Here is a 27,732-nt window from a genome sequence, read left to right on the forward strand (position 1 = left end):
GACAATATCAAATGCTGGCAAGGATGTAGTAAAACAGTAACTCTTATTCACTGCTAGTGGGAATGCAAAATTGTACAGCCACTTTGGAAGACAGTTTGGCAGTTTCAGATATAGTGAAGCATAAATTTCATGTAACCGAGTAATCCTACTCCTAGGTATTTATCTAAGAGAATTGAAAACATGTGTCCACACAAAAACCAGTACATGAATGTTTCTAGGGGCTTTATTTATAATCACTAAAACCTGGAAACAACACATATATCCATCAGCTGGAGAATGGAGAAATCGACTATGGTACATCCATACCATAAAATGCTACTTGGCAATAAAAAGTAAATACTGATGCATCCGACAAAATGGACAAATTTGAAAAGCATGATGCTAGTGAAAGAAGCCAGACGCAAAAGGCTACACATTGCATGTTTCCATTAATGGGACATTCTAGAAAAGGCAAAACTGTGGGGAATTAGCAGTTGCCAGGGGCTGGAGTGTGGGATGCAAGGAATTTTTTCAGAGTGATGGAAATTTTCTATATCTTGATGTGATGAGAGTTACATGATTGCATGCCTTTTTCAAAGTTCATATCATTGTACATCTAAAAAGGGTGAATTTTACTGTATAATAAATTATCCTTTTATAAACCTGACTTTAAAAAGGGACTGAGAATACCGGTTGGTTAAGCCAAACGAAAGGTATTGGCAACCCTGTCAAGAGCAATTTCATTGGTAGAGCCCAAAGCAAGATTGGGATGATAACATCCATTTATTGAACCAGGTAGAAAGCAAGGCGTTCTGTGGAGAGTGACAGAGTGGGCCTCTGCTGAGTGCTACAGTAATCAAGTTAAACTGCCATGTGTCTTTTCCTCTAGGCTTGTAATTCAAAACCAGGAAAGTTTGGGGGGCAGGACAGAAGGAGGGGGGCATGGCATCATGATTCAGAATCTCCAAGGACGTTTGTGTTTGAAAAATCTTATTTATGATATTTAACTTGGAGAAAGAACCCTATTTGTCAAATAAAAACTAGGGAAAGTAAAGCTTGACAAAACCTTTTTGTTTGATGAGAATACCCCGGGGAAAAAAAAAAAAAGACTTGCTCTGGGGTCATGATCCCTGTGAGGATTCTTCAGTGTTGCAGGAGTGGCAATGGAGATGAGGTATTTTATAGCAAAAGGGAGAACAAAGCTAAGACAACTAGAGAAATTCTGCCCCATAAACTTACACTCATCTTGTAGTTAATAATAGACAGAATACTGACAGTATTTTAATTCTTCTCACCACCTCCTAGTTGAGTCTTAACCAACAAGAAACAATTTGTTTTGCTATATGGAAAAAGACCTAATTTTAATTCTACCTCCTGAGTAACTGGTGACGTAAGTCACTTTCTTTGGGGTTGGAAGAAATGATCTGATTTGGTTTCCCTGTGAAAACACCTTCCGTATCTTTTGGATTCATGCACCAAATTCTCACCCTGCCCAGCGTGGAGGTGACTGCCGAGTGCTGAAATGCCGGTACCATAAAATCAAGCCGAACGAGTGAGTCACGGTGACCAATTATAGCTAAGACTCCATCCTCGCAGGATCTGGGGTCCCTGTGTTCGGATCGTGCAGACACTTCACCCCTCCTCCCACGGCAGCAGGTCCAAGCCAGGCCTCGCAAGATGAGTAAGCGACACATGGCATGTGTGAAATTCCCCTCTGCTCTGTGGCCCTTCCCAGAGCTGCTGTAGTGACCATTATAGTAACTTTGACTCCATAAGGAATGTGACAACTTAAACCCCATAGACTGCTTAGCAACGTGTTATTCCGGAGCAGTAAGTTGTACCCGAGAGCCCTGGAATGATGACCAAACTGCGGAAGCTCACGTCTAAGGAGATTTGTTCATTGGGCTTAAGAGACACAGACTGAAATGTCTAGAACAGGTGGTACCACTTACACAATGGAAAGGATTTTTTTTACTATCCTTTTTGATGGGTAGTCTCATCAAAGAATAGTTAACTATCTTTCATATTAGAACTAGCTGGTTCTTTGTCATTCTCACATTCATGCTGGATTCAGGGTGGATCTGGTCTGTACTTTAGGATCTGAACCATCCAGAAATGGAAGAATGCCAAAATGTGTCCCCAAATCATGGCTTGGGATTGGGGCAGTCCAGAGAATCTGGTCAACCTCAGAGATCCGTGGGGACTGTGCCTTAAGCTTTCGCCTCAGATACCTCCAATTTACAGAGGTACCGTAGAATGGAGGCAAAGAGGGTGTAGCTATGGCAGTCTTTTCATAAAGTCTCTAGGATTCAGGTCAAGTTCAATGGTCTTTGTGGTGACAGGGCTTCAAGAGCTTTACAGGGAAGTCTCGTGTCATATGGGTAACAGTTAACCTATGTTTCACCACAGATCCCCTAATTTCATAAAATAAAAATGGAAGTGGAAGTCACTGCACTGAGAGGTGAGGGTGGGTGATTTTTAACCCCATGAAATCTCACTGTGGCACACAATCTTATATTTTGCTTTGGCAATTTATTTTTTCATGTCAATGACTTCTGTGACTTCTGTGATTTCGAAACCAGGAAATTGACCTAAATGCAAAGGGAAATTCAAATGAACACAAATTTATAAAAAGTACACTTTAAAAAGTATTAGGAAAATTGTCACAGAAATGAAGATTCTCATGATTCATAAATAACCTGAGTTTTATATGTCTTTTACATAAGGACGTCTATATCCATATCTGTATCTGTATTTATAACCTTTGTACAAGGACTCTTCCTAATGAAGAGTTTGGATCTCTCCTCTGACTATGAAATCTGATGGGGATGGATTTAGTTCCAGTATTCATTCCTGCAGATAACATATTCTAAACATTTTCAAGCTGTTTGAGATCATTAGATGCCCCCAGATGAAGCAAAGTAAAATACCTACTGTGGCATGTGTACCATTGTGGCTTATTTCGATCAAAAAGCACATAATAGTAGCACACCCATGTCATAGTGACTTTGCTGCTAGCTGGTCTGGAAAAGTTTTGTTTTTGCTCTTTTGGATAATGCCCTTCAATCATGAGAGTGGTATCCGAACCTCCTCTTTGGTATAGGGACCTCTGGTGTTCCACTTGTCAGCTCCACAGGGTAGGTCCTTCCTACGCAGGGTCTAGTGCAGGTCCTTGGCATATGCTTGTTGACCCTGTTGCCATTCCCGAGAGCAGCACCATGTGATGGAGCCGTGGGAACTTCCCAAGGCCAATGTGAATTCTGGCTTAAGATTTTTTTTTTTTTTAATTGGCTGTGTTGGGTCTTTTTTGCTGTGTGCAGGCTTTCTTTTTAGTTGCGGTGAGTGGGGGCTACTCTTCGTTGTGGTGCGCAGGCTCCTCATTGCCGTGGCTTCTCTTGTTGTGGAGCACGGGCTCTAGGCGCGTGGGCTTCAGTAGTTGCAGCACATGGGCTCAATAGTTGTGGCTCATGGGCTCTAAAACACAGGCTCAATAGTTGTGGTGCACACGCTTAGTTGCTCCGCGGCATGTGGGATCTTCCTGGAGCAGGGCTCAAACCCGTGCCCCCTGCATTGGCAGGCAGATTCTCAACCACTGCGCCACCTAGGAAGCCCTCTGGCTTGAGATGTTGCAAGACAGCCCTTTGCGTTTTGAAGTCGGATTTTCCTTAATGGAAAAGTCTTTCTTCGTTAGTTCTGTTCGATTGACAAATAAAGAATTCATGAATTCAAAGTGACACTCGGAATTGACTGCTCAAACTGGTGGTTGGGTTGGGTTGTCACTTACCACTGTCCTTCCCCTCACCCCCCCACCCCCTTTTCAAGATTCTGGTTGCATTCCCATGATAAAATAAGTCATCTCTGATGCAAGGATCATTCTTAATTCATACACTCTGAAATTTTTGCTCCTAAGTAAGCCCTCTCCTGTCTCCACAATTACTCTTTTGGACGCAATCTTTGATGCTTTAGTCCTCATTGAAGAATAAGACAGTAGCCCAGCACGCCATGCTCTCACAGGGCAGGTCTGGGTCTTTGCCTATAAAAATGGAAAATTAGCAGCCCATTATTTCAATTCCAGTGAATGTGTCAGACCTTATTCCATCCGGTCCTCTTCACAGGAGACTGAAAGAAGACAGGTATAATGTTGATGGCCAAAACCACTTAATTCCTATTGAAACTAAAAAAGAAATAAAGAGCAGATCTAGCTTGCCAGGAAACAGAAGACAAGCATATGGTTGTTAAAACTGCACCAACAACTGGAGTAGAGAAGGCAATCTGCTTTTGGCAGCATCAGGGTTTCTATACTGCTTCTTGGTCCACACTTACCCTGGCAGCTGCTGCACTGTATAAACCTTCAAATCGTCAAGACTGTGTAGATACTAAGTTAGACTTGGTCTCTGGCTTGTTATGAGACAAAGCTCATTCACAGCATAAGTGCAGAGCAGAAGAGAATCTGTTTTGAAGAGGCCTAGGAGACTTTTCTTCTCATCCTGCCTCTCAGGCGTGAGTCACCGTTTCCCCTTAAAATAAGGAGAAGTACTAAAAGTGGCTCTCATGTGGGTTGTGTGATTGGTAATGAGTGAGTGGGGAAAAACGCACAGCTCCCTAGCCATCCACATGTCGTGGGTTCTCACAGCAATCCTGAGAGCTACTGAGCTATAACAGGGAGCTGAAGATTCTGCTCCACTGGCTTCTCCCATATGTCAAGTCTCACATCTTCGTGGACAAGTTGCTAGAGGGAAAGAGGACTGTTTCTTCATGGCTGTCAGAGACACACAAGCAGATGACAGTGTGCAGTTCTTTAACATCCTGGCATCATTGGTTTTAGAAAACTCTAACCCCAAATGATAGCTGACTAGAGTTGCCAAATTCAAAACCGACCCCAAAATTGTTGCAGATAAATATATCCAAACACCACAACCACCCATTCGGCGGGTATTATACAGCTAATTTTATGGGTGAAGAAATTGAAGCTAAAAGAAAGAAAATCACTGCTCCAGAGTTTCATAGGATGAAGTACGTAGCCTTTTCTAAATACATAATGTCGAACCAGAAAGTATGTCATCCTGGCATTCTTAGAGGCCTGACCTTGGCCTCATTTTTTCATAGATGGGATTCCTACCACACCCCAAATGTGTGCGGTGGGGTGGGCTTGGGGTTGCTCTCCAACGGTGACAGATGAAAGCAGCTGTATAATTCTTTCTTTCTTGTTGGTATAATAAAGACAACATAAGGATACATTAATGAGATATAGCTTCTGTCCACCTTTGGGGAGAAAGATGCAAGCCTCTAATTTTTCACTGTGAGATATAAAATAACTGTCAGGATTGTTTCTCTGTATTACACTTGTAAAAGTTCTCAAACGCTCTCTTAGATACAGGCGTATGGTATTACCCCAGCGTCAGACAGGGAGGAGCACACAGAGAGAGCGCCAGAAGGTTGCTCTTTGATGGAGCTGAGACCTAGGAGCTCTGAACAAGGTCTGAGAAGGAAATGGAAGGAAAATCATTTTGTATTTTCTATGGTTAAGGCAAAACTACGGAGTATTTGGTTTGTGTCTCAGATTGTTTTTCATGCTCTCAATGAATTTATTATTTTTTTAATTGAGGTATAATTGACACGTGTCTAGGACTTTTGGAAAGGCTTTCCATCAGCACCAAGTAAGTTAAAAAAAAGAGATATAGATGTGTCATCCAGATGTTATTCTTAGGTTACTTGTAGAAGCCAGCCATCTGTACCATTAGGCTTATCTTTATGTAAGAGTTTAAGAAAATAGTCCCTGAAATAAAATATGCAACCCATAAATCACCCACTACAGTCTTTAAACAGGTAATTATACTAAAGAGTGTGACAAGTGTTTTTTTCAAGTAGGAACAATTAGATGTTACTAAGTAAAGAGGGGAGGCGTTGAGGAAAGCATCCCTGAGAAAGTAGAAACCTGCGCTGAGCTGTGAAGGTGAGCGGTAGCTGCGCAGCAGGAGTGTGGGGGAGGGGATGGAGGGCGGACACGCATTCACAGGGAATATGAAAAAGATTAATGGGAATAATTTCTTGCCTTGACGTTTAGCTACAAAACGCAGTGGTCCCATTTGAATTGACATCTCTTTAATTATATAAGGTCATTGCGATAGGCATGTTGAATTTTCTTCACCTCATCCTCTTGGACTGGGGGGAGCCTGTGCCCCTCTAAATGCTTATAGCTGTAATGGCAACACAGCGTATTCATACCACTGTGAACTTGAACGCCTGGCTACAGCTGACTGCTTCAGGGAGCAGCAGCTGTCCCGAGCTAGGCAAGAACACAATTGTTCGGTAATTACCATCTGGGATACTGCTTTAGCATTAAGATTTCTTTTAGTCACTTGAGGTAAACTTGGCCCAGTTGTCAAAAGATGACAAGGCACTGTCTTGAGTATCCATTTTGCAGAACAAATCACTATGTTCTAAAGAAACAAAATGTGTCCATGGCGAATCTAAATTTGAAACTAAAAGAATCTATTTTCGAAAAGATTCTCTTGATAAGAGGGAGGCACAACTAGAAATTCTCGTGGTGGCCAGAGAACTCCTGCCATAGTAAGGAGGAGGAATGAAAAAGCTACTCAGAAGGAAAGAGAGAAGCAGAGAGAGAAAGAGAGAGAATGTGAGAGACAGAGAGACAGAGAAAGAGAGAAGTTGCTCGTCTCTGATTCCAAAAGCATCCTTGCCTTTGGGTGCCATGAAACTTCTCCCATAACATTAAAATGCTTTCTACCAGTTTCAAACTATATAGTACTAGCAGGTTCCTCATTCTTAAAATTAAAGCATTTTATATCCACACATTTTTATGAAGACATCTTAAAGACTATAATCTCTTTATATATTTATAAATGCATTTGAATGATGGCACAATAAAGGCCACGGTCTAATAGTTTATTCACCCCTGCGAAAATTGTCATAGATTATCAGTTTCTCCAAGAATTAACTACTTTATTTTATTTGGGGCATAGTTTTTCCTCACATGACCTTCTTACATTCTCTCCAGGATTTTAGGAGCTAAAATGAAAACTGCTAGCTCTTTTTAGGCTAGGAAGGATGGTGTTTCCTCTCTGAAATCCTAAGACTTATGAAGAGTTCGTTTAGGTATGTGCACGTGGTAAATTTAGCTTTATCTGCACAGTCCAAGTGTCTGATGCCCGTGAAGCTTTTGCTTCGATACTTATTGTGGACATGCAAATTCATCTATTTGGGGGGCCATCTTTATGTTCATGAAGTATACCTGGGAAGCACTTTACACAGAAAGCACTAGATTTTATTAACCACTTGAAATCCCTGGGGGGAAATGTCATTTCATTACGTGGCTTCTTGGTGGCTAATCAAGGGCTTTTCATTTCCTTAAGCGCATCGATCTGGTAACAACTTTCCTTCTCTGAACTACAAACCATTTGGGAAAGCACTTTCTGAGAGCGCACTCAGAGGGGTCTGTTTGTGTTTGGTAAATGTAAACATTGAAGAATCATCAGGAATCAAAGCAGAATAAAAACCCAGCACCTGCACCCTGATGAGATGTCAGTGTTCACACTACACCCTTCACCGGTCTCACTGCACACCACAAGTGCTACCTGTGATGTGTGCTGTTGTCATTTATACCCAGGATCCTAGTTTAGCATTAAGATGCCATTTTCTTCTAATCCCTTGAAGTAACCTATGGTTGGTTGTCAAAAGATGAAAAGGCATTGCCTTGGTCATTGGGTTTGTGAGATGAACCACTTTTTTTTAATGAAAAAGTATGCCATTGTGATTCGCAGCACATACTCATCACTCAGTAAATGTAAGTCAAATATAGGTCTGCATTGTGGATTTCAACACTATATTTCCACTCAAATTGCCCCTTATTAAAAAGTATAAAATTCCAACAAATTAACACTAGGATACAAATCGGTGCATTTCTCCCATTCCTTTCTGTTACTCATTTAGTCCAAAGTCCAATTTAAATCACGCATCTAAACTAGGATGTTCCTTGTTTAGAATACGAAGCAGTGTCATGAAGCAGAAAGATCACGGGCTTCTGAAGCAGGCTAGATTCCAACCGCATCTCCCACACTGCTGTGTGACCAGCTCAGGTTACTGACTCCTTGAGGTTTATCTTCCTTATAGGTAAAATCCCAGTAGTACCATCCAACTATGATTCAAAATCATGAGGAATAATCAATAGGATTATGAATTATATGCTCAGGTCACTGCCTGGCATGTTGAAGACACACAGCAGAAGTAACTTTCTCCTTCCTCCCACCTCCTCCCTTAAACATCTTATCTACAGCTAAGACCTTTGTGAATTTTGTAATTTTCTAAGATTTTTCACTGGTGGCACCTCTAGCCACTCTTTTCTTCTAGCATCACAAGTTAAAATACTGTGTTTTTCTTTACTATTTATTTTCATATTTCCTATTCTCACCTTTTCTCCACATTCTCCTTATGCAGCAGAAATGAAAAGCCTTTGGTAAAATAAGATGCTCTGCATTTGTTGAGGGATGCAGATCGCCATTTGACACATTTTCTTTCCACCAGGTTCATAAATCGCTTTTTTTTGCTGAGGTTGCCATCAGCACTGGTTTCTCTTAGGCAAGCCTGCCTTTCAGAGCACGCCGCTCAAGGGGAGGCACAGAAAGGATTTTAAAGGAGCTCACATCACGCACCATGAGTAATAAGATCAAATTCTAACTTTAAACAGAAAATGGGATATGTTTTGATCCAAGGAATTAATTGGCTTCATGAACTTATTCTATGTAATAACTGGAGAAAATCTAAAACGTATGGGCAAACATGTGACAACTTTCTGATTTCTTTCCTTGTGACAATTTAATCTATTTTTACAATAAAAGTAAATGAGGCTAAGAACGTCACAAGGAGTCTAGATGTTTACAATAGTCTCTAATGATGCCTTTTTTTTTGCCGGGGAGTGCTGTGTTGGGTCTTTGTTGCTGTGCACTTACTTTCTCTAGTTGTGGAGAGCGGGGGTTATTCTTCGTTGCAGTGCTTGGGCTTCTCATTGCAGTGGCTTCTTTTGTTGCAGAGCACGGGCTCTAGGCACGCAGGCTTCTGTAGTTGCAGCGCATTGGCTCAGTAGTTGTGGCACATGGGCTTCGTTGCTCTGCAGCATGTGGGATCTTCCTGGACCAGGGCTCGAACCCGTGTCCCCTGCTTGGGCAGGCAGATTCTTAACCAGTGCGCCACTAGGGAAGTCCCTCTGATGATGCCTTAAAATTACTATTTATTTATTAGTTCCTGTAAAAACCTTTAAAATTTTCTCAATATTGGGATTAGTCTATTGGTACATTATAATGCATGTGTACTAGGTTTGGGTGAACCCAAAAGGCTGGTGGAAAACAAAGGCAGGAGACAAAAATGCAGGAAATTGCAAACCAAACAACCACCACCTCCTTGGCTTATTTTTTTGTCTGTAAGGAGGTATCTCCCAAGTCTTTAAAAATATAGCATTGGCCTTATTAGGACTTCCTTTAGTCAAAAAGACTGAAGAAATAAAACTCATTCTGAAAATGGACTATGGTTTTCTCAGAATGTGGGGGGATGGAAAATAAACACCTTCCGTGGCCATTTTTTCCAAGGGATAAAACTCAAATATGTCTGCAGAGTACATCTCACCCTCCTCATGGCTCTGCTCTCTGCCTTCATCCACGGCCCTCATGCCCTACTCCCCAAACTCTGTGCAATTCCTCCAAGCCTTAGACTAGTTTACAGCTCCTACTTTTGCTGGCCTTGCTTCCTTGCTAGGAATGCCTGTTTCCTCTCTGTAAGATGGCTCTGTGGTCACCTCCTCCCCGAAGCATTTCCCAAGGCCCCTCATTGCTATGGAAAATAAGCCACTCCCTCATGTTTGGGCCCCACTGTTCCCTGCATATACTTGTATTCTAGACCCTATGACACATATTGCTCTTGCAGGTTTCCATACCATTCTTCTCCAGCAGACTGGAAAGCTTCCTGAGGCCAAGGTCATTGTTTCTTAATAAATTTATTTATTTATTTATTTATTTTATTGGCTGTGTTGGGTCTTTTTTTGCTGTGCGTGGGCTTTCTTTAGTTACGGTGAGCGGGGGCTGCTCTTCGTTGTGGTACACAGGCTCCTCATTGCCATGGCTTCTCTTGCGCGGGCTCTAGGTGCGTGGGCTTCAGTAGTTGCAGCACATGGGCTCAATAGTTGTGGCTCACAGGCTCTAAAGGGCAGGCTCAATAGCTGTGGCGCACAGGCTTAGTTGCTCTGCAGCTTGTGGGATCTTCCTGGAGCAGGGATCGAACCCGTGTCCCCTGCACTGGCAGGCAGATTCTTAACCACTGCGCCACCTAGGAAGCCCCCAAGGTCATTTTTAAGCCACGTTTGTAATATCAGTACCTGGTGCCTAAGAGGTGAGCGGTAAAAGATGGCAAATAAATGGAAAGATGGAGCAGAGGGGATAAGAACTTAAAGCAAGAGGCATGTGGATATTGAATAAGACCGAAGGCCCCAGTGTCTGCTCTTTCCAAGAACAGGTGCTTAGAAAGAATGAACAGATAAAGAAACCAATACCATGAGTCACTTAGCTGAATGGCGGGTAAAAATGACACTGAGTCTTTACAATTTTTACCATATGTGAAAGATTCTTCCATACTTATTAACTTTTTTTTTTTCTGTTTAACTTTGGAGGTGGCTTGAAAGTGGCCCATAAACAAAAGGTCATTGGTAATTGCACAAACAGCTGGGGTTCTGGGAAACTTTCCACTAGAGGTGAAATAGAATTACACAGAATTATAATGAGCAAATGAAAACGGAGAAGAGCGAGAGAAAGAAGATTTGCTCGTTAAATCAGGAAACGGTTGTTAAATCTTTATAAATCACCAGCCCCATATGAAGCACTGGATAAACAAGACAGTCAAGGCTCCTTATCTTAAGGAGCTTGCACCCCAGGGCAGGGGAAGATGGACAAGTAAACAAACAAGTAAATAAGTCAGTGGTCAGCAATCTCAGATAATGAGGAGTGTCAGGAAGATGATAAAGAGCGCCATGTGAGGAGAGCGTAACTGAAGGACGACTTCTCTTCGGCTGATTAGAAAGGTCTTTCTAAGGAGTTGGCCTTTACGCTGAGACCTCAGTGAGCAGAGAAGCCGTGAGAACATCTGGGAGAAGAATGTTCCAGGCAGATGGGATGTGTGTGGGTCCCTGAGATCAGAGGGAGTTCAGAATGCTTGAGAAACCAGGAGAAGGCTGGTGTGGGCAGACACAGAGTCAGAGGAGAGCAGTGATTCATGTAAGGAGACTGGCGGAACAGAGAGGAGGCAGCGCCCGCAGAGCCTTAGAGGTCACGGAGAGGAGTCTGGATTTAATTATGGCAGAATTTTAATTAAATAAGTGAAGAAAGCTCTGATTTCTATTTTATAAAGATCACTCTTGCCTGCTGTGTAGAGTCTTGATAATAGGGAAGCAGTTGGAAGCAGGGCAATGACAGCAGTCGTCCGGGTGAGAGATGGTGGGTTGAGCAGGGTGGTGGTGACAGAGGACGATGTGGAAACCACAGGACTAACTAGGTACAGAGGGTGGAGAGGAGCATGATTGCCAGAAATATTGTACCAATGGAATAGAAAACTGTGTGTGTGTGTGTGTGTGTGTGTGTGTGTGTGTGTGTGTGTGAAATCGGAACCTGGAGACACAGCAGGCGTTGGGTAGCCACTGCAGATTAGATCCAAAGAGGCCAGATTATGCAGAACCTTGAGCCTTATAGGTCGTGGTACAGTGTAACTTACCTGAAAAGCAGTGACAAATGGCCTCTGCTAGGTTTTCGGCAGGAGAGTGACATGATAAATTCGACTTTGGGCAAACGTTGCATTTCTGTGACTCCAGTGGAGAGGGGCCTGGAAAGTCATCAGGTCCGGGCTCACCTTGGTGGTGGGAGAGCTCTCCGAGTGGTTTTCCTCCCCTAAACCCTAAGTCCATCGAGATCCCTCACGTGGCTGAGATCACTTGCTTGCTGTGCTGTGTGATTATTTACTTATAACCCTCGCCTCCGGAACTAAATTCTTTGTGCATTAAGGGCAGCAGCTTACGTGACTCGTTTCTAAAGTATGTAACAAGGCCCAGTGTCTGGCGCATGCTCTGTAAGAAAACATATTTCTTGAATGAATGTTCCAGTTATAGCGTCATTTTTGCCCTGGGGTGAGGCTTGGGGACTCTGCCTCTTCTTCCTCTGTCCCTCATTCCCAGGTCCCCCTCGTGTTTCCCTTACTCTGGGGGTGTTGAGGGGGTGTCTGCCCTTTTCACATACACGTGCCGCCTCCTGGACAGGTGGTTAAGCCTGGACTTAATTGCAGTCAGGCAGCTGGTAAAATTCACCTTTGTACCCCCCCACCCTGTAAGAACGCTTGCATCTTGCGGCTTAGCCAGCTCGGTGGTCCAGTGCTGTCCTCTGCACACCCTCTCATCCCTGCCAGGACCCATGCCCTGCACCCTAGGGCAGTGGTGAGATGGGCCAGGGAGACGGTGGCGAAAATCTCTCAGAGAGCTTAAATGATCTGCTATCCTAATGTGTTCAATGCTGATTAGACTAAATGCATGATCCTCTCACCCCTCCACATGGCATTTGCATTTTTACAATAGGAGAAGCATGATGGTAATACATTTTTAAAGAACGCTGGGCTAGATTCAGAATTATAGGATCTGCCTTCTTTCAACAATGTGTATAATCTGAATAACAATAAACCTTTAGCACGTGCCTATATGTGCCGGGCAATGTGCCAGTTACAGAGGTTGGAAAAAACAAGAGTTAAAAAACTACGCAGTCCTATGAGGATGCTTTTTTTTTAGTGGAGGAGACAGCTAGGGGAACAGACGATTGCAGTCCTGTGCAAAGTCCTGTCCTTGTTTCATAAGGGCATTTTTCACTATTTGCAACCCACCATCCTTGCAGCTTTAACTCATAAACAAAAGACCACATGTTAAAGGTACTTCTTTCGTATCCATTTGGGATTAAGTCATTTCATAAATTAGTTTATAAATATCAGTGCTATTGCATAAGATTATTATAATTATTCAGTCTCTAGGTTTCTTGTTTAGTCAGGAGCCTTCATTTCATTTATTATTCTTCCTTTTGTTTGGGATTGAAGCTCCAAACAGCTTTAATGGTATTTTTGTAATTTGTAAACAGAATCGGATCCCACAGGAAATGTGGGGATACGTATCAGCTCGAAAGAGGAAGATCAGCTTGTCAATTTTCACATTTTTGTTAACCTATCAAATGTTATGCTTATTAATTGTGTGACCTCTTCGTTATAGGACTTTTAATTTTCTCTTCATTTTGGTGTTGTTTAGAAAGGACTGTATTCAACAATAGCGGGTTCTTTGTTTTATTTTTAGCTGTGAAATAAAGCGTAAAAGGAAGATAAAATTCTCTACAGGAATATAGATTATCATTTACAAAGACTTCACAGCAAGCTCCACATGTTTTCCGTCCAATTTATTTTGCTCCACAAGATAAGGCAAGGCATGCAATGGCTAACTTGCGTTACGGTTAATTTTAACTCCCATATCAATAAGCAGATACCTTTGCAAGTTATAAAAAGTGTGCCATTATTATCAACTGGAGAGAATGAGATCATTGTTCTATCATACTATAAAAAGCCAGAAGGGCAAAAAACATACCTCAGGAAAAAAAATCTCATCCAACCAACGAAATACCTTTGAGGCAAAGAATATCACATTGAATTTTCCCCACGAGAAAGGGGTAGATTCAAAGAAAGAGATTAAAAGCCCCGAATGAGTCACAAGGGTATAATGTACAGCTTAGGGAATGTACTCAATAGTTTATAATAACTTTGTATGCTGTTTAACCTCTAAAAATATAGAATCATTATGGTGTACACCTGAAGCTAAGTCAACTGTACTTCAATAAATAAAAAATAAAAATAAACAAAAGCCCCCAATGGAAGGGATCGCTCAGAAATGAAAGGATTGTTGAATGTAAGTTTATTTCATGAAGCTCTGTTTGTTCCTTGTATGGTAAGATTTTTTTTCCCCTGTTGATTTGCAAAACTCTCCTACAAAGCAGAAACATTAGGATAGAAATATCTAGTTGAAATGTGGATTTCTATCACATTTGAAGATTTGAAATCATCACCCCTAACTATCGCTGGGTTTGTTCAATTGGATTAAGTTCTAAGGGCTTGGGAGGTGGAAGCAGGAAAGGAATTATTTAACGATTTACCAAAAGAAAGTAACATCATTGATGGGGGCAAAGCAGACATCCTGTAGAAAGGGGGTCGTATGTAATGAGAGGAGGTGAAGATGCATAGAAACCAGCACACAACAGGAGAAGTTCAGGTGGCTGCTTTAGGATAAACCTTCACCTTGCCCTGCCCAGTCCTTGGTCTTATAGCCCTCCCATCTCCCCCAATAAACGCTCAGTTTAGACATTACCTAAGGCATCTTTCTGCTCTGTATTTTCCTGTCTTTGATGTGGCTGCCAAGGTGGAATAATTTAGAATTGCCTTTAATAGTAAAAGAGAATAATTCACACAAGTTTAATTATCAACCTCCAACTCACGTGACTGCAACGTAAGCCTCCGGAACAATGGCACAGTGGCCGTCCCCCTGCCCAAGAGCAAGGAAGGCCACAGCCCACGTGACTCCAGGGCTTCTGCGGCTTCTTTCCTATTGTCCCTCCATCCCCTGCCCTTGGCACTCCTGCCATCACCAAGACCCACTAATTAGCTTAACTAGATTGGAAATAATCCTCTTTGCTGAAGTGCTGTGTACAAATCTCAGACCTCAAATCAGCAGATTAACTATTTCCTGTCTCCCCTGAGACCCGGAAAAAAATAAAACTCTGAGGGATTTAAGGTATATATGAAGGCTTTGAAGGGCATTACAGTCTGGGGTGCAAGCATTAAAAATCGCACCACACCACTTGCAAGAGCAACCTTACTAAAGGAATTATTCACCCACTCAGGAAATATTTATCTTTTTCCTACCTTGACCCCTAGGAGTTTCCTTCCACTTCAAACACTTCATATTTGTCTCTAGTTCTCTCTGATGTAACCTCTGGTTCTAGACTCGAAGAACCCTAGTCAAGCTATAGCACCATCAGATTTCAAATTCTGCTCCCAATTTTTATCAGATACCTTATGCAAAAATTCTAGCTCTTTTTTGATAAACATAACTTAGTTTCTCTTGCCCATGGTGCTGAGATTTTCATTTTAGCAATAAAACAGGTTTGGCTCTGAAGTACACACTGTTCACAAATTGGTCTCAAATGTCATGATTTAACTAGGCCTTTTGCCACATGTCTTCTTGAACTCTCACCTAGGAAATGCAAATCACAGTTTGGAAAAATTGCCAAGGGAAATTCCAGGTTTCGAAAGTCTCAAAAATGTAGTCATGTTTGAGAGGGTTTAGGTGTTTGCTGATCCCTGCACTGCTTTCTGTAGTTACCAGCCAGTTGGCATTGTAAGGCACGGATAACTATTACCAAAGGGCAGCTGGGGGAAGTTGGTGTTGGGTGGGTACCAGTCGAGATAAAACCAGCCAATGTTTCCAGCCTCACGGCTAACAAACCAAGTGCATCAAACAAGCCAAGACGGAGGATTTGCTACAAATCAAATTTCATTTCACTTCTAATTCAATTAATCCAATTATTAGTAACAACACTTCATTAAAATAAAACATTCTACTGTTGGAAATGAGTTTAAGTTAAATAGACCTGCCCTTCTTGGATGCAAACGGTTAAACCCTCACACAAATGTTATATTTAATGCACATTCAACTTTCAAAGGGCCATGAACGTGACTCAAGGGCGTAATTTTTCTTCTGCCTGTTTCTTGTCCTGTCATATATAGCGGAAGTAACAGATTCAGTGAGCTGCTTTACGTAAATTGAGGCTGCTCTGTTTTAATGTATTTAGTTCAGATCACTTAAAAAAATTATTTCCTGGTGAGATAGTCGGTTAGCTTTTTCTCATTTCCCCTTCTTTCTCTATCTCAAAATTCTTATTTCTAATCTGTACAACAAATCATATTTATGACAATGTATTTGGTTCCCATCTTAATGGCTGGCTAGAAATCTCAGTAAAAGACCCAGATTCCTGCCACCTCAGAATTTATTTTATCACTAGTACTGCTTTCCCTGAATCACCAGCTTCAATAAATATACATTTCTTAATCTGAACTGTGTATTTCAGCTGGTTGTTAATTTCTATTTCAGAATTTCAGAATTGCCAGAATGAGGGTGGGATGCTGAGTTCTGAGAAAAAGATACTGGCTGTGCTTTAATGAGAAGAGATCTCTTTCAGGTGTCATGCAATGTATACTAAATTTTGAAGTTTATTTTAAAGATTCAAATAGTGCTTCCTATTAACAAAGGGTTAAACAAATATTCTTAACTAATCCAGACTCTGAATGATGTCAAAATGAGACACATGGGCCCAAGTAGAGCTAAAAATGTGCTTAGGGTCAGAGGGGACTTTACATCATGACTGTAAGATTTGTACTTACAGATCTTTCATTTCCTCTAGAGATGATATAGTAGGTCAGAATCTCTGTCCAAGCAGTCAGGCAAGGAGGAATGTTCACATTTCTCTTTGCTTTAAGTCAACTTAAATTTGATTTCAACCATTGGACTGGCAAGAATTGAAACTTTAGTCCTTACTAGAGTTTCTTCCTTGACCCCATCCCTGATGTGCAAAGGGGCTGGTGTCTTTCTAGTTCCAGAAGTAGGAGGGGAGACCCCACTCCTGAGTACAAATGGCTCCATCATCTAGCCTTTCTGTATCACCTTCAGGGCCGGGGACTCTACTGCTTATTGCCACACTTGGCTCTGAAAGTCCCTGGGGTATCTATGCCTTGAGGTCCCACTAACTCCATAGGCTACTCACAGGACCAAAACCTCTATCTCATCTGTTGGGAAGTTTCTCCCTCTGGAAGCTTTCAAAGGCCAAATCCTTGCTCCCCTCCCTTTGGGACACCTACCTAATCTCAATTCATTTACGCTCCTATAAAATACAGGAAATGCATTCAACGTTCAACAGGAAGTCAGTGAAGCAGAGTGGAGGAGAGTAGCTTAGAGTAGTAGAGCAGAAATAAAAACTCTTCCACTTTCTACGGAGCAAAACCCTCAAATCTCAGGAGAGAGGGATTCATGTTGGAGAAAAGGGCGTGGAGGAAAAAAACATAGAGAGCACAGACACACTTTATGTTTCAGTAAATTACTTCACCACTATTTAAGATCTTGATTGTTGGCTAAAGACCATCTTTTTTGTTCTGTCACCTGTTGTAATGTTTTCACATTGACCCCTTTCTCTAAAGCCTGCTTGGTGGAAGAGAGAAAAGCTAAGGATATGGGGCAGAATTCAGAGCGGGGAAATTGTCTCCATAACTAGGAGGATGTCACATTGTGTCCGATACCCACCAAAAAGCATTGCTTCTGGACAGGTACTTAAAATCCCTTGTCTTGGGCAGTGGCTGGACAATTTGTCAGATAGAAATCTAACGTTCATTCAAGATAGGCCAGAATGTTCTGCTGTAAGTACACAGTGTTAAGGACAAACAAAATCCTCTGGAGTTAAATCTAGAGGAGAAACAATGCTGATAAATACACAATCACCACAAGGTTCTGAATGCTCAGACTGTTGGGAAAGAATTTGCCTTTGGTGGTGAACAAGAGAAAACACAATGTGGAAGCATATTGAGGAAGGATGGGGACCACATCAAAGATCCAGGGAAGGTGCGAGGCAGGCAGTTTTCTATTCCAAGCAGGAAAGTCTAAAAACAAAGAGGATATAAATAATTGATAAAAATGCTATTTTTCTAATCTTTCTGATTTAATCGGACTGCATTGGAATACGCTTTCTGTTAGGAGAGGCATTCAACTGATAGAAGAAACCTGAAAAAGTGCAGCTTAAATTGAGTTTTTTTTTTTTTTCTATCAAAAATAGTAAATAGCCGGGGCTTCCTAGGTGGCGCAGTGGTTGAGAATCCGCCTGCCAATGCAGGGGACACGGGTGCAATCCCTGCTCCAGGAAGATCCCACATGCCTCACAGCAACTAAGCCCGTGCGCCACAACTATTGAGCCTGCGCTTTACAGCCCGTGAGCCACAACTGTAGAGCCCATGTGCTGCAACGACTGAAGCCCACGCACCTAGAGCCTGTGCTCTGCAACAAGAGAAGCCACGGCAATGAGGAGCCCGCGCACCTCAACGAAGAGGAGCCCCCACTCAGCGCAACTAAGAAGAGAACCCGTGCACAGCAAAAAAAAAGACCCAACACAGCCAATAAAATAATAAACAAATTAATTAATTAATTTTTAAAAAATAGTAAGTAGCCAAATCAAGGCTTGTATGAAGAATCTGCTATATTATTACTGTTCCAGGCTGCTTCTCTCTTTGTGTTTTGCCATCCTTAGTATATGGCCTCATACTTAGCTCATACGGGATGGCTCCTGCAACCTCAGCTATCACATTCATACTAGGGCAAGAAGGAGAATCAGGAAGGGCAGAAGACACGTTACCAACATGTCATGAACCCCATGCAGTTGACTGCAGCTCCCATTTCATTGACTTAATCTGGCTGCAATAGATGCTGGGAAATGTAGTTTTCACTTAGGCGTGTTTTTTACTTCAAATGCAACTGGGCTTCTCTTAGTAAGAAAGGAGATCGGACATTGGGGAGACAACTTGGAGTGCATGCCATCCTCACCAGGCCCAGGATAAAGTCTCATGCGCAGATCCATGAACTTGGAGATGGAGCCTCATTTCTGCTTCTGACTCTGCACATTTAGCACATTTCCCAGCCGTAAAATGAAGGGGATGTTTTTTCCTAGTTCTGAGAGAATGGGTTTCTTTGAGGAGTCATTTAAATGTGTCAGTTACTTTATTAATATTTTCGTCAAATAAAAGATAACCATGAAATATAAAGCCCCTTAGTTCCATTTTGTTTATAAGCCTCTGGGGAATACAAAGTTGAAAAGTCTTCCTTAGTTGTTCACTGAGAGAAGAGTAATACTTTCAATCAGCTATATTGTACATTAGATATGAAATAATTATAACAGCTGCTGGCCACTACAGTAATTTACACAGTTAACAAAATAGTACATTTTCAAACTTGTTGGGCCACTGTCAGGTCTAAATTTCTGCCCTTATCTGCCTTTTCAGTGAGGAAAATATGATTTTCACACGTAGTGCCCATAGTTTGAGATCTAATGCAAATGGACATCAATGAGAAGTTGAATTCCCTGCTTATAGGAATTGTAAGATGTGTGCAATCTTCAGGAGATATGCGATGCCACAGTATAACACACCACTGCCTGCCCCGGGGCTCTCACAGAAAACCCTTTGCTGTCTGGATCTGGCCTCTCCTCTTTTCGTGGCCCATCATGGGCTTCCCAACTCTTTGTCCCGACAAAGGAGACTCATTCGAACTAATCAGAAGCCACAACCACTCTTGCAGTGTTGTTTCAAATGGTTTGTCTCTGATCCCATTTAAACTGCGATCACAGTAACTGTGTCTCTAATGAGAGCAAACTGCTGGCAGCATCAGAAAACCCAACCCAGTAAGTTTCTGGGGTCAGCATACAGTTAGATGCTGTACTGATAACTCAGGGAGGACCAGGGGGACCCCTGCTTTGTTTTCTCAGGTGCCTTCTTACCACCATCTTTCAGAAAGTTTTTGGATCACAATTGTTGCCAGATGAATCCAGGGACCAGGCCTTTTTGGAAAGTTTTAAGGTTCTGCTTTGGTGAGATGATGCTATTGGTTGGAAGGAGTACACTATTGTCCTTTTTAAGAATAAAATTAGTGTTAATCAGGAATTTTTTTTTCTAAATGATTCCATGAACATTAAGGGAAGAAGTCTCATTCATTCATTTAAACTTTCTGAGCTCCTGTTAAGATTCCATTCTGTGTTAGGGTTTGAGGGAACACGGTTAAGTAACATTGGTCAGTCTCTTTCTTTAGCCTCTTTCCATGTGCACAATGGTGATTACCAGACCTTTTAGTATATCTGAGGGACTCAAAGGAAATAATTTCCCAAATGGAAAGTTAATGCAGAAAATCAAAACCACAATGAGATATTACTTCACACCTGGGAGGATGGCTATTATCAAAAAGACAAGAAGAAAGTGTTGGAGAGGATATAGAGAAAAGGGAACCCTTGTGTTGTGCACGGTTGGTGGGAATGTAAATTGGTGCAGGCATCGTGGAAAACAATATAGGGGTTCCTTAAAAAGTTAAAAACAGAACCACCATATGATCCAGCAATGCCACGTCTGCATATACATCCAAAGGAAATGAAAACAGAATCTCGAAGAGGTATCTGCACGCCCAGTTTACTACAGCATGTTCACAATTAGCCAAGATATGGAAACAACCTCAGTGTCCATTAATGGATGAATGGATAAAAAAGATGTGGTATATAGAATGGAATATTATTCAGCCGTAAGAGAGAGGAAAATCCTGCTATTTGTGACAACATGGATGAAACTTGAGGGCATTATGCTAAGTGAAATAAGTCAGAGAAAGACAAACACTGTATGATAATAGTTATATGTGGAATCTCCTCTGCATCTGAAATACTAAGGACTTGATTGAATCAACCACAGTTACCTTAGACATTAGAACATTATGATGCCAGGAAAATAATGCTGTTGAGAAATATTTAATAATGTGAATGTGGCTGCATTATTTTAAGTATAAAACACTCACATCATGGTTTCAATTTTGTGAAGAAATACATACATAAATGCAAAGAGAAAAGGTAAAAAACTATAGCCCAAACTATAAACTTCAGTTCTCCGTAAGTGGTAGAATTATGGAAAATCTGTTCATTAGAACGTAGGCTTCCTGAGGGCAGGGGTTTGGGTCAGATTTGTCTACTGTTTTGTTCAGCACCTGAGACAGGGCCTGGTACAGTGTAAGAGCCCAATAAATGCATGTCGAGTGATTCTATATTTTTAGTTGTACATATTTATGATTTTTAAATTTCTATTGCTTATTGTAATTAAAGAATGCATTTTAGGGGCCTGCTAAAGTTAGGCATAAGTTTTAGGGCCACATCATTCTCTAATACCATCTCCCTACACACATTCAACTCCCTATTGCTATTTTTAGATAGCTTTTATACAGGACCTAATTATAAATAAATTCCACTGTATCATTAAGTATTCTAACAGTTGTTTTCAGTTACTTGTTGACGTTAAACTTCCATTATTTGCCCTTGACTGTGATTGTGCACATGACCTTGCTACTAATATAGGGACAAGGCCGTTTATTTGATTCCAAAGTTGAATCCATATTATCATATTTTACCCTGCTTTGTTTTTTGCATGTTACAGGATATTGTATTTATGGTAAGGCTTTGCACATGCAAACATCCATATATTTTAAAATCCTGGATCTTTTTATGTTTATGACTGAATACCTGGTTGAATGGAATCACATTTCATCATGAAAGTGTAGGGATGATTTAGAGAATATGCTAAGGAGGCAATATTTTAGAGATTCTCACATCAGAAGTCAGTGCTGAGCCACTTGTTTTATGATCTGCCTAACTCTGAGGTTAAAACTCCCCTTGATAAAAATCAAATCAAACCAAACACCACCATCACCAACAAAACAAAAACCTCTCTTGGAGTTTTTGGAGGCATTGAAAGTCCCCTTGTGGTCAATCCATGTTGCTGTAACAGTGAATCTTCATATTAAGGATGTTAGTTGATGGCCAGAGTTAATAGAGAATGGCTTTTCTTTATTCTGTGTTTAGTTTTTAAAAACCACAAAGAAGAGATATGATTTTATTTTCTCTATTATTGTCTCAAACAACATAGAAATGGAAAGAGTAAATATGGGAGTTGCCTCCTTGGCTCCTGCCTTCCACCCCCTTCTCTCTCCAGATGTCAACACTGTGAACAGTTGTGCCTGACTCCTTCCAGGAGTTTATCAGGGAGATGCTTACATACACATAGAACTATACATGGACACATGTATACGATTGTTGCTTTGTTTATCATCCTAGAATCTGCATTGCTTTTTGCCTTGCTTTTTTTCATTTAAAAACATGACTTGTGAGAATTATTTTTCTTGGGACTTTCCTGGTGGCACAGTGGTTAAGAAGCCACCTGCCAATGCAGGGGACACAGATATGAGCCCTGGTCCGGGAAAATCCCATATGCCACGGAGCCACTAAGTCCGTGTGCCAGAACTGCTGAGGCTGCACTCTAGAGCCCGTGAGCCACAACTACTGAGCCTGCATGCCACAACTATTGAAGCTCTCGCTCCTAGAGCCTGTGCTCTGCAACCACAATGAGAAGCCCGCACACCACAACGAAGAGTAGCCCCTACTTGCTGCAACTAGAGAAACACACACGCAGCAACGAAGACCCAATGCAGCCCAAAAAATAAAATAAAATAAATTCTTCCAAAAAAATTATTTTTCTTACCTCAACACACACAAATCTAGTTGATTTTAAAAGTTGCATAGTATGGCATAATATAGAACTGCTGTACTTTAATAACCACCACCCAGCCACTGGTGATCGTTCATATTCTTTTCAGTTTTTCTCCACGAGAAACATTTCTCTGTATTTGTTCTTCTCCATATACCTTTTGGCCTGCGTGTAAAGTACTTATGTTTGACAGAATCCTAGAAGAATTGCAATAGCTTTTAGTTTAAGGTTTGACCATTTTATGCATTTTAAACTTGGATCTTTACTGGCTAAATGTCTTCACACTCAAAAGGGGGTTTACTAATTTATACTTCCACCCAAACTGGAAGGAGTTAACTGCTCTTGGCTGTCTCTGGCCCTGCTGCACTTCATTCTATATTTGAAAGGAAGGGATTGGTCTTAAAATGTCCAAAAGTTTTTCTAAAACACAGAAGGGTTATCCCTGGTCTGCTTTCAGATTTAGCCCCATTCTAGATGAGCCCTCTTTTTCTGCTTGTGTATTTTATACACTCATAGACCAGACCATGGCGAACCTGGAAGAATAAAGTCTAAGATCTAAGTACTATTGGCTTATTTAAGTGCAAATGTTAATAACAAATCCTATTGCAATGCAAATATTAATACATTATGATGTCAGCATCAACAACAAAAATAACAATTCAGTTAAAATGAAACTTCCAGGACAAATGCTAAATAAGATAGGATGCTGAAAAAATAAACATAAGTTTGTTCTGGACAAACTGGAGTGTTATCAAACTATTCATGTCTTCCTAAAGCCAAACTCTAAGAATCAGAAAATGTGCTGATGACGTTAAAATAACATGGTATTTTTTTAGTTGATTAATTCTTTTTAGTCATGGTTGTGTTTTAGGATTTTTTTCAATTTTGAGATGCAGTTTCTCTTGGATGATGATTTGTCTGTAATAACTTCTGGATCATGAAGGATAGAAACATAATTACATTTCCTTTAAAAATGGCTTCCTGGGGGCACAAATAAACAGCAGGCATGATAATGTCATGTATATAACTATCCATGGAAGAGCCAGAATGAATAAAACCTATGATTACAATTTGCAATCTGTTAAACACATTAGCTATGAAATTAAAGGCTGATTTTTTTTAAAAAAACTTAACATTTATCTTTGATAAAAGAGCCAAGATAAGCAGAAAGAAAGATAATTTGTTTGATAAGTTGCTTTTCCAAGAAATTACTGCAGTTCCATAACAATTTAAATGCATTTACAAACCATATTAAATGTTAATGCTCTCTAACTAGTCAGTGTAGGACTCTAACTAGTCCTGCTCTCTAACCAGGAATCGGTATCATATATATGCGATCTGATAATTTTGAAAGTACAACTCTCTCTCCTAAAAATCATAAAATTAAAAAACAATCAGATAACCCTTGAAAAGGCAGAATTCAGCAGTTAATGCTCATTAAACATAGAAATAAATGGAGACAACCAAAGACAGCAACTCTTTACCAAAACCCAAAAATACACATATCCAAAGGTATGACATTAAAGTATTTTCAACTAAAATAAAGAACGAGACAGGAATATTTTGTAGTATTATTATCACCCTTGAAGGTTTTAGTGTATATCATTAAGGTATAAAGTAATTATATAAGCATCGAAAAGGAAAAGATCAAATTGTCTCATTTCTGGTGATATTATTTTATTAAAAAATAATGTTTGCTCTAATTGAGCAATTAGAAGTGGGAATGTAAAAAAAATATATTAATATTGTTTGAAAAGCTATAAAAATTTTGGGAAACCCATATATGAAGATCACTATAAAATCTTGTGATAAAACCTAAAAACAAAGCATTTGATCCAAACCCACCCTCTTCCCATCCCACCCTGTCCCTTCCTCCTTATTCTCCATCGTGGTGAATGACACCTCCATCTACCCAATTTCTTAGGCCAAAAATCCAGAAACCATACCTGGTTCCTCTGTTTTTCTCATCCCCACATCCAAATCCTCAGAAAGTTTTGTTGATTTTGTCTCTATCTACTTGCTCAGTATAACTACTTCCCATCAGCTCGAATGTCAAAACCTTATTGCCAGCCATTTCGATCTCTCCAGGATCATGGCAGCCACCTCCTAGCTGGTGTTTTTGCTGACACTCTTTCCTTTTTGCAGTACGTTTTCCGTCTAGCAACCCGGGTGATCTACAGCTCAAATCTGATTCTATCGCTCCCTGAAGAAGACCCCGGTTGCTTCTCACTGTAATAGAATAAAATTCCAGCTTCTTATCTTAGCCTACACGATCTGGCCTCTGCCTGCCTCCTTGACATCATCTCTTACCCCACGCCCCTCATTCAAGCCACTGCAGCAGCACCCATCTTTCTGTCTCTTGCCCAGGCCAAGTTCGTGTCTGTGTCAGGTCTTTCTACAACTGCAGCAGCTATTTTAATACGAACTCTCCGATCACTTTTTGTCTTCTTCATGAGGACTTACAACTCTCTGAAATTACCTCATTTATTTGTTCTTGGGTAAAATACCTACCACGAACACTAGAAAGTAAGCACCGTGAGCACAGGGTGTTCAAGTATCTGTCATTTCCTGATTTATCCCGTGTCTAGAGCTATCGTGGCATATAGTGGGCTTTCTGTATATTCCAGTTGTGTGACTGAAAAAAAATGAATAAAAGAAAATTGGAAATGTTCCCATTTTATAGATTAAAGATGTGAGGTTTGGCAAGATATGTGAATTGCCTATGATTAAATAGCTAAGATTTGGCCAAGTTCAGACTCACAGTCCGTTCTAACTCTAATTCTTGTGCAGTTTCCTCTATGCATGCTATCTCCTCACTCTACTTCGTTGCTGTCTATAACTTGATTTTTCAGATTCTATCCCTCTAGGATAGGGGGATGAGGCCTGTGTATCTTGTTTTTCAGCGAACCCAGTCGCACTTAATAATTTTAAGACAGATAGTTGTAAGCGTATTTTGAATCTTCAGATCAAACATGGGTTATACTGACTCTGCAGAGTTGGGGAGCATGTGAAGTTTGATATGGTTTTCAAATGCATTTGAATTGTTCTGTAATTGCACTGATTTCTTGAGAAAAGCAATCTTATTAAAATAAAATGAGGAATATTATGCCCTGTCAAAACTGATCTGTCATATTATAACAAGAATAAAGTAACGAATGGTGTCTTGAGGAAATGAACAATTGTTTTATTATTGTAGCAGTTGTCCTTAAAGAATGTCTTGAAAACATATTTTTAAACAAAGAATTCTAACCGCTGAAAACAAACCTTCTACAAAAATAGCAATATGTTATTCATAAACAACTAGGATAAATACAGATTTCTCATTGATATTTTCTAGCAAACATTGTGCTTAGGGCCGCTTGGCACTTTCCTTTCTTGCCAGACTCTCAAACTACAGGGAACTAAATAGAACAAAATAGCCAATTTTCAACTGATAGTCTAGAGGCAAAGAGACCTTGGAGATGAGGGCTGATAAGGGATAACTGGTTCTGGATCCTTAGTAAATAAAAGATCTCGAAAGTATCCTCTATGGTAAGTATAAGCATCAGGAAAAAGTGGGGTGATAGCTATATAGATGCAGACAGAAGGAAAAGGAGGAGAAGGGGGTGAGGAGATAAAAGGGGGGAGGGGACAGGAAAAAAGGAAGAAAAGAGAGAAGAAAGATAAGGAAAGGGAAAGGAAAGAAAAAAGAAGGAATTCAGTGAGCACAAGCCTGAATTTATAAAATAGTAAAATTGAGATGACGTTACACAATGATACTCCTTTCAAATTCTTCGCACTCTAGAAGGATCTAACATAACTTTAGTAAAACAAAGTTTAGATGGTCAGATAACAAAACTATGATATAAAAAGGGGTATTGTGCGTTAAGGAAATTGAGAAACAAAATAATAGCCCTTTACAGAACAGTGCATTAGAGGCGGCAATAAACAGACAATGAGAGTGAAAGCACAGGAAAAGAGATTAAAGCAAATGGAGAGAAGATAATAGGTTTGGAAACTAGACGACAATGATCCAAGTAAATAGTATTTGAGGAAAAAAAAAAAAACTATCAGAGCACCCACCATTTCTTTCTATAAAAATTTTGAACCAAGGAAAACTCTCTGAAACGGGACAGAAACTGTTCTGCAGAAAATCCATATACAACAACTGATACCGAAATAGACTCATTGAAAATTAACATCAAACACAAAAAAAGAAAAACAGAACTATCAGACATACAGATAGGAAAAAATGAAGTCATCTATAAGTGATGAAAAATTTAGGCAACTCACAAACCTCTTCAGAATGCAGGGAATATAGAAAGAATGAATTCGTCCTGAAAAAATATCAACGACTTGACTATGCTATCTGGCCAAATATGTCATTAATCAAAGCAAAAATGTCAGGAACAGAAAAGCAATTATGAGAGGATGGGTGTGAGGATGATTTTTTTTCTTACTATAACACTGACATTAAATTACTGTGGGAATTTTGGTTACAGAATTTAACGTGTTATAAATCTTGGCAAAATGAATATAATGGTATAACCAAAGAGCAGCATGTAAGAAAAGGAAAAGAAGAACGTATAAAGTTGTTAATTTCCTTAGTCTTTCACGTGATTGAGTTCATCAGTAATATCTAAATGTAAAACAAAGATGTAAAAAACTTAATAAGCCTAATTGCTTAATGATTTTCAAAACATTTTTTTCCTTATCTTGCTGTGACCTTTTGGACACTAGTGTATCATGTGACAAAGAAATATTTATCTGCATTTCTACAATCCATCCAGCTTTATGTAATCTCTCCCTCCCATTAGTGCAAAATTACAGTTAGTACCTTTTGAAAATTAAACTGGTGAAAAAGAAATGAAAGTCATTCTTTCTTCCTGATTGGAAAAGAAGAAAAAACTGTCTTTTTTCAAAGACAATATGATTGTGTGCATAAAAATTCCTGAGGAATCTACCAGAAACTACTAGACTCATAGATAACAAGACTCAATATTGTTAAGATGTCAGTTCTTCCCAAACTCACCTAGAGATTAAATGCAATCTCAACAAAAATTCTAGTAGGATTTTTTGTGGATATTAACAAGCCAGTTCTAAAGTTTGTATTGAAAATTACAGGGCTAGAATAGTCAAAATGCATTTAAAAAAAAAAAAAGGAACAAGGTTGGAGGATTCACACTACACAATTTCAATACTTACCATAAGGCTTTCAAAATCACAATTACTGTATGGTATTGACAAAGGGATATACACATGGGTCAATAGGATAGAATAGAGAGTTCAAGTTTACCCCCTGCCCCCGCACATATATGCCAGTTGATTTGA

This window comes from Hippopotamus amphibius, chromosome 10 (genome assembly GCF_030028045.1).
Source record: "Hippopotamus amphibius kiboko isolate mHipAmp2 chromosome 10, mHipAmp2.hap2, whole genome shotgun sequence".
In the NCBI taxonomy this organism is placed as follows: Eukaryota; Metazoa; Chordata; class Mammalia; order Artiodactyla; family Hippopotamidae; genus Hippopotamus; species Hippopotamus amphibius.